The 8558-nt window shown below is 51.0% G+C and overlaps 1 pseudogene; it reads left to right on the top strand.

The window, feature by feature from the left end:
- Positions 1 to 3413: 3413 nt before the first annotated feature.
- LOC105998410 lies at positions 3414 to 3747 on the top strand (annotated as a pseudogene).
- Positions 3748 to 8558: the final 4811 nt, after the last annotated feature.

Raw genomic sequence — 8558 nt, 5'->3', positions numbered from 1 at the left:
AGAATGTTGGCCTTGAACAAAAAGAGCTCAGGAACAGTGCCCAGGCCTTGAGTTCAAGCCCCATGACCACCACCAACAGCAACAACAGCAAGCTCAGGCAGGAAAGTCCATGAGATTCTTATCTCTAATGAACCACCGAAAGCTGGAACTAGAGCTGTAGCTCAAGTGGTAGAACACCAGTCTTAAGGGGTAAAAAAGCTCAACGATAGCACCCAGGCCCGGAGTTCAAGCCCCAATACTGGTACAAAAAAAAAAAAAAACCTGGCAAGATATAGTGGCACGCATCTGTAAACCCAACCCTCTAGAGACAGGAGCAGGAGGATCTTAAGTTTAAGACTGACTACCTATCATAACATAAAATAGAATCTGGAGCAGAGGATGGAGCTCAACGGTAGAGTGGGAGCGTAGCATGTATAACACCTTGAGTGAAACCCCCAGCACCAAAGCAAAAGAGAAAAGGAAGAAGAATCTGAAAGTAAGAAAAAGACAAAAGAATCTGGGGAATTGAACATTCAGATGCTCTTTGCTTTCTTCCTTACAATTTTATGTATTATTCAAAATTTTACAAGAGTACATTATTCATATATCCAAAAAAATGAAAGAAAATCGTGTTCATGTGAGAAAATAAAAATAAGCTTAAAAATATATATTCCAGAATTCAGGTAGGTATCTTGGGAAATTTAAAAAAAAAATGTAGTGTTGAAATTAAAAAAAAAAAAATACTGTATGGGTGGCCGGGCCCGGTCAGCTGGAAGGTCAAACAAAAAAGGGACCAAAACAAAAGCTGAAGAGCAACGTGCAGGCAGCACACGATGTGTGGAAAGGGCCCATCACCCCCTGTACTCGCCTAAGTGGGTTTCCACAGGAGAAAGAGCAGAAGGGGAGGGAATTCTTAAGGAAATAACGAAAATGCCCATGGCCGAGGGAGTCAGGTCATGCGAGCATTTTAGATCAGAGGGAAGGGAGATAAAGGTGCCCAGTGGGGGTAACACACGCTCCTCCAAGAAAAAGAAAAAGAGCCAACATCAGATGGGGACAACTTGGGATTCAAACACAGCACTGGGCACCTTCACGGTCCAGAGGGAAAATGATCTGTGCCTATAATTCCATGCCAGGCCTAACGGCCATTCAGAGCTAAGGAAAACACAAACCCTGTGCTCAATTGTGCCAAGTGCTCAGAGAGTTCATTTCCAACAAATACTACCTGAAATCATTACTAGTTATGTACGGTAGCAAAAAGAACCCATGAATAATAAATAGATAAATAGATACACTCAGGAGGAAGGCCAGGGCTCCACAAGCTGCTGACATCTATTTTCCTCGGGGAGTCGGTGTTGAGCTCTGGCCATGTGGGAGAAGGATCTAGCTCACCCTAGCATGGACAGTGGCAGGGCAAGGAAGAGGGGAAGGGCCTAAGAAGGGCTGTGTCCTTCCCATGGGACTGTGTCGATCTGGATTCTTTCTAGACAGGAGGAAGAAGAGGTACTTTCAGCTGGACACCGGTGGCTCACGCCTGTCATCCTAGCTACTCTTGAGGCTGAGATCTGAGGATCGCAGTTGGAAGCCAGCCCAGGCAGGAAAGTCCATGAGACTCTTAATTCCAATTAGCCTCCAAAAAGCTGGCTCAAGTGGTAGAATGCAAAGCCAGGCAAGAGTGCAAGGTCCAGAGTTCAAGCCCTAGTTCAGGGGTGGGGGTGGGGGAGGAATTATAAAAGAGATGCCTGGAGCGAGGCTTGGTGGCTCTTGCCTCTGTCCCTTGAACCCACAAGTTCAAGGCTAGCCTGGGTCACAGCAAGATTCCATTTCAAAAAGAGAAAGATGGGGCTGGGAAGGTGGCTAGGTGGTAGAGCGTTAGCCTTGAGCTGAAGAGCTGAGGGACAGTGCCCAGACCCAGAGTTCAGGCCCCACGACTGGACCCCCCCCAAATAAAGAGAGAAAGATGACTTGATAAAAGTTCAAATCTGGGGCTGGAGACATGGCTCCAATGGTTGAGCACCTGCTTTACACTTGTAAGGCCTGGGATTCAAGCCCTAGTACCCTGCATGTCACCCTAGCTCCCGACCAGCCCAAGGGCAGAGCTGAACCTTCCGTGTGTCCAAACTGGAGGTCGGAGGGGAGAGGACTCGGGTCTGGGAAATGCCGCTGTGTGTGACACCCTGGCCTCCCATGCGGCCCATCAATGCCAGTCTGAGGCCGAGCCTCTGTCCCCATCCTCCCCCCAGAGAACGTGCTGCAGGGGGAAGGGGGCAGTGACCCGGCAGAGGCTGTGGCCTTGGCTCCAGGGCACCCTGGATTGGCTGCGCAGAGGACTGTTGACGAGAGGTTCGTCTGGGGGCCGGGAACGGGGCTCCACGGCTGGTGCTTGCCTGGCACAGGTGAGGCTCTGGGTTCCATCCCCACCACACAGACACACACACCCCACACAAGGATACACACTGAAACATGTATATCCTGTGCCAATAAAAATATATAGCAGACATATTCACAGAGCAGGTATTGTAATATTAATAAAAGATCAAAAGCCATAGAGACAAATACCCTGGAAAAGGTCCCCGAACCTATATTTGGTTTATAAGCATCCCAGGACTGTGGCTGTCGGGTCTGCCAACTCTCTGAGAGTCAGCTGCAGACAGCAGACACCCTGCGGAGGAGGCGGGAGGCTGGGCCTCGTGCAGAGAGTGCCGCAGGTACCGTCTGTCTTTTGTCCTCAAGGTGGTGCCTCTGGTTCTTACATCTAGTTCTAAAAAGGAGGGGCACACCCCTGCGGGCAGGCGGACACCGTGCCTGGGGGGAGAGGTGACAGCCGGCGCCAAGACTCCTCGAGTCCGCCGCGCGGCTCTGAACCACTAGGCACCAACAAACGCATCTTCAAGGTATACAGAAGAGCAACGGCAACAAAAGCCCCACAGAGCTATCACATCAATAGGTGTGCAGTTAGTAAGAGATCCCAGACTCGGAAACTGGGTGACACAGGCATCCGTGTGAAAAGCACCAATGATGCAGGTGACCCATTCCATGTGACAGAACTGTTCTCAGTGCTCGGAGACCACACTGCTTTCCACATGTGCGCTAGCTCCCCAAACTCAACATTTATTGGGCCAATAGTTTACAAGGAGCACAAATCATGCAGTTTATTTTTTTTTTATTACAATGAAGTGACTTAGAATTAAGAGAAAGAACATAACAGACTAAGTCACTGCACAGTTAAGAATACCCTCCTAAACAACCCGTGGCTATAAAAATGGAAATTGCTGAGCTGGGAAGGTGGCTCAGTGGTAGAGCGCTTGCCTCATATTCATGAAGCCCTGGGTTCGATTCCTCAGCACCACAGACACTGAAAAAGTGGGAAGTGGTGCTGTGGCTCAAGTGGTAGAGCGATGGCCTTGAGCAAAAGAAGACCAGGGACAGCCAGGATGGATGTGATCCTCATGATCGGGCGCCACAAGACCACCATCTTCACGGACACCAAGGCAGTCGAGCACCATGTTCGTGCCAAAGTGCGTCAAGCAGCGGCTCTACAAGGACGACCAGCTTCTAGATGACAGGAAAACGCTGGGCGAGTGTGGCTTCACCAGGCAGACAGTGCGGCCACAGGCCCCAGCCACAGTGGGCCTCGCCTTCAGGGCGGGCGAAGCCTTTGAGGCCCTGCGCATGGAGCCCTTCTCCAGCCCACCAGAGCTTCCAGGTGCGATGAAGCCTTGGGATTCCCAAGGCAGCGCCAGTGAACACGCTGTGCGCTGTGCGTGAGGGCCCAGGCGGCCCCCAGAGGCGCACCCCCCACCCCACTAAACGAGTTTGGGTGTTTGCCTGAAATGGCAGGTTATTTTGTTTGTTTGTTTACATTTTGACCTGGCAGAGGCCACCTGTGGAGCTGCTGAGCATCGACCAGACAGGTGCTCTGCCACTGAGCCATGCCCCAGCCTGAAACCTCAAGGCATTTATGAATGAAGAAAGTGTCCCCAGTCCAAAGATACAATAGCTCTTCACAATCATGAGAAAACCAAAAGGATGGGAGGGAATAGAATAACCTCTAGGGTGGGACACTGGCCGGCAGGCTGCGGCGGAAAGCCCAGCACACTGTCAGGATCTGCAGAAGACCCAGGCTTTTCCTATGTTTTTGAGAACTTTACATAAGGTGGTAATTATTCCCTGAAAACCTGGCAGACTTGCCTTAAAGCCCTCTGGGTCTTTTTATGGGTGACATTTTTATGGGGAGATCTTGACCATATTTCACTTCTATGGTTATTTCTACTTCTTCTAAAGTCAATTTTAGTGCTTTTTTTTTCCTCCTAGAAAATATACTTCTTTTTCTTTTGTTGATACAACTTTGTACCCAAGGTTCTTACAAAGTTAGAAGTAATCACTCTGCCTTTGTGGTTTTGATCTCCCTTTGGATTCCCCATGCACACACAGCCTTGTATGCACGTGTGAGTGTGTACAATCTTCAGGAGATGATTTCACTGTGTCAATCATGGGTCACATCTTCTCATCTCTTTCTCAACTGGCTTTTCTCTCCTTCTCTTACAGATATGCTCATCTCTCTCATCCTGAGAGTAAACATCACCGCAAACAGCAACCAAGTCTTCTGAAATACCTCCCCTCACACCAAATAGCCCTCCCATCGGTGCCCCACACCTCCCTCTTCTCTCTCCTCAGAGAAACATCTGGAAAGAATAGCTTGCACCAGACTTCTGTTTTGCTTTGTTTTGTTCCCCGTCCACTGCACACTAATACTCTTGTAAAGTACAATAAAAAGAGTAACTAGAAAAAGGGAAGAAAAACCTCAAAGACATCCAAAATGCAAGCCCTAATTTTTTTATTATTAGGCTCTGCAGGCAGAGCTCACGCTGTCAGCTTGCTATAAAAGTGCTAAGCACTTCCTCTGTCCCTGCCTGCCGCAGCCAGGAGTGTAACACCTGGGTGGCACCGGCCACGCCAGGCCAGGGCGGAGGCCTGCGCTGGGCTACCCTCTGGTGCTGGGGATGAAGCCAGGGCCTTATGCAAGCTGGGGAGGGCTGCTACTAATGGGCGTCACGCCCAGATCCATCCCACTCACAAAGCTGTGCGTAGCTGACTTCTGTCCGGATCCCCCTCCCCCAGCCCCGCCACCCCCACCTGGAGGTTTTTGTCAGAGCACCCATCCCCCAGTGACGTTTCAGCCGCTTCTCTTTGCTGACATTGCTCACTGCTGCTTCCCCCTTTCTAGTCCATTTTCTGCTGCTGTAAGAAGATTCCTGAGACCAGCTAATTTATAGAGAAAAGGCATTTCTATGGCACAGTTCTTGGGCAGTCTGGGAACACACGGCTGGCTGCCGGGGAGGCCTTGCAGAGGTGGTGTTGCCTGACAAGGGCACCATACGGCAGGGCGGCAGGTGTGCCAGCCTGGCCTCTTCCTCTTCTTAGAAAGCCAGTGATGCCACCCTGGGGACCCACCTCCCAGACCTACCCAGCCCTCATTACCTTGCAAATACAATCAGCATAGGACTTTGGGGATTAAGGTCTCATGTGACCATTTTCTTCCTTCCTTTTTTTTTTTTTCTCCTGGCAGTGATTTGAACTCGGGGCCATTTCAGCAGCATATACCTCCAGCCTGGCTTTAGCTGTTTTTTTTTTGGGGGGGGGTGGAGGGGTCTGGTCATGGGGCCTGAACTATGGGCCTGGGCACTGTCCCTCAGCTCTTCACCTCCAGGCGAGCACTCTACCACTTGAGCCACAGCGCCACTTCCACTTTTCTGAGTGGTTCATTGGAGATAAGAGTCTCATGGACTTTCCTGCCTTGGCTGGCTTTGAACCATGATCCTCATATCTCAGCCTCCTGAGTAGCTAGGATGACAGGCCTGAGCCATGGGCACCGGCTTAGCTGGTTATTTTGAAGATAAAGTCTCACAGACTTTTCTGCCCCAGTTGGCTTCAAGCTACAATCCTCCAGATCTCCAGCCTCGAGCCCAGGCGCTCAGCCCACATGAAGGGCAGACATTCAAGCTTTGACAGTACGTTCTCCTCCTCCTGTTCCTGCTCCTCCTCCTGCTCCTCCTCCTTCTCCTGCTCCTCAAGCTTGTTACGCAGGCTTTTTGGTTTGGGATTTTTTGTGCTAGTCTCCGACCTTGAACTCAGGGCCTAGACACTGTTTCTGAGCTTTGGTGCTTAAGGCTAGCATTCACTTGAGCCACAGCTCAACTAATTGGAGATAAGAGTTTGCTCAGGCTGGCTTTGAACCATGGTCCAGATCTCAGCTTCCTGTGTAGCTGGGATTATAGGTGTGAGTCACCAGTGGCGGCTGCAAGGGCTCTTGAGGGATACATTCTCCAGAACCCTGTCCTGTCAAAATCCAGGGCACATGGACACCTGCCCACATGGGGATTATTTCCAGGACAGCATGTTTACAATTCTAGCTCCCGGCCAGGACACTTGGCTGCTCACAGAACACAGCCCCTAAGTGACTGGGATGCGGGCCGGGCTACCTCACTTTGAGAAGCAGCCCAGTCCCGTGTTACTCCTCTGCACCGTGGGGCACCGGGCCACTGGGAGGCACTGAGACAGACGTGACCGGAGAGGGTGGGACACGGAGCAGGTCCCGGCTGGCCGGAGCCCTCCAGAACACACAGGTCAACACGGGAACTGGATGCGTGCACAAACCCGGCCACCAGTGTTTCCAGTTTAGAGGCAGGGGTTGGGGGGAGGGGGTCCCCAGAGCCAGCGCTGGCTTTTGTAGATTTTTTTTATCAAGTGTGTGCAAACGCACGTAATGAACGTAGCACTGTGTACTTAGCAATTCTATGAAATTGCACATGGATGATAGCTATTCTAAGTCACACACATAGATGTGTGCGCGCACATCTACATCTACATCTACACCTAGCTGCACAAACACGCCAGGGTTTTCTGTGAAGATTTTTATTGTGAAATGATTGTAGATGCACTAGCAGTTGTCAGAACTAACACCGAGAGCGTCTCCACCGCCAGCGCTGGTTCCCTCGGGGGCACAACTTGGGGTGCAGCCAAGGCTGGAGGCTGGAGTGCTCGGGGGTTGCTCAGGGCCCTCCCAGCCGCACCCCTGCGCCCGCCCTGCTCAGCCCCTGGCAGCCACACCCCTGCGCCACCTGCGCTTTCTCTCATCTCTGTAATTCTGTCCTTTCAAGGATGGTGTATAAATGGCCTCCTACAGTATCTGACCTTTGTGGACTGCCTTTTTCTGTCTCCGCATCTGGGGATTCATCTGGTTTTGCCAATAGCTCACTCCTTTTTTTTTTTTTTTTTGCCAAGGCCCCTCACCGCTTCCCGGGCTGGGCCGTGCCCCGTGCTGTCTGGGCTGCGTCTGTGGTCACCACCCCAGGTTCCGTCCTGTGCCTTTTTTACCAGTCCCAGGGTCTGAGCTCACTGTCTCGTGCTTGCCTGGCCAGTGCTTTACTGTGTGATTCCAGCCTGAAGCCCTTTTATTTGTCACATTCATTTCTGGATAAGATCTTGCTTTTGGCCTGGGCCAGCCCAGACTGGGATCCTCCTACTGACTCTTCCCATTAGAGCTGGGACACAGACCTGTGCTACTGTATCGCCTATTGCTTGAAATGAGGTCTCTTAAATGTTTCACCTGGTGGACTGGATCGCCAATCTCTGCTTCCCAGCACCAGGCTCTTTAGCTTCCCCTGCGGGGGCCATCTGGGCGGTTCCTCATGATCAGCTGTCAGGAGTAAAGTTGTTGTGCGCGTCTGGTCAGGATTTTGTATGAGCGAGCATACATATTCACGCATCTGGGATACATTCTCAGGAATGCAGTTGTGGGGTTATTTGGTAGTTGGGTTTTGGGGAGTGTGTGTGTGTGTGTGCGCGCGCGCGCGCACATGCTAATACTGAGCACTGAATGGCTATCCCTTAGCTTTTTTTTTTTTTGGTCGGTCGTGGGGCTTGAACTCTGGGCTTGGGCACTGTCCCGTGCTCTGCAGCTCAAGGTGATTGCTCTACCGCTTGAGCCACAGCGCCACTTCCGGTTTTCTGATGGTTAATTGGAGATAAGAGTCTCACAGACTTTTCTGCCCAGGCTGGGTTTGAACTGTGATCCTCAGATCTCAGCCTCCTCAGTAGTTAGGATTACAGGGGCCCGCCCCTTAACTTTTTTCTTCAAGTGGCTCTACCACTTGAGCCACAGCTCCACTCTGGCATTTTGCTGGTCAGTTATTGATGAGGCTTATGACTTTCCTGCCAGAGCTGGCTTTGAACTTTATCCTCAGATCTCAGCCTCCTGAGTAGTTGTGTTTGCTTTTAAGGAAGCCTCTGAACCATCTTCCGGAGCGGTGTCATTTTACATCCCTGGCAGCAATGCACGAGAAATCCAGCTTCTCCACATCCTCGCCAGCATTTGATTTTGTGGCCATTTTTGGTTGTAGCCATTCTAATAGGTGTGCACAGATATCTGGCTCTGGTTTGAGCAGGTGACATTGCACAGCTTTTCCTGCGGTTGCTTTCCCGCTGGGCAACCTCCTCAATGGAACATTTGCTCCTGTCTTGGCTCACTGGAGCTGGTCTTTACTGTTAGCTTTAAGGATTCTTTACATGTTTTAGAT

Source organism: Dipodomys ordii, unplaced genomic scaffold, assembly GCF_000151885.1.
Source record: "Dipodomys ordii isolate 6190 unplaced genomic scaffold, Dord_2.0 Scaffold163, whole genome shotgun sequence".
In the NCBI taxonomy this organism is placed as follows: domain Eukaryota; kingdom Metazoa; phylum Chordata; class Mammalia; order Rodentia; family Heteromyidae; genus Dipodomys; species Dipodomys ordii.
This window is presented reverse-complemented; position numbering and strand designations above follow the sequence as displayed.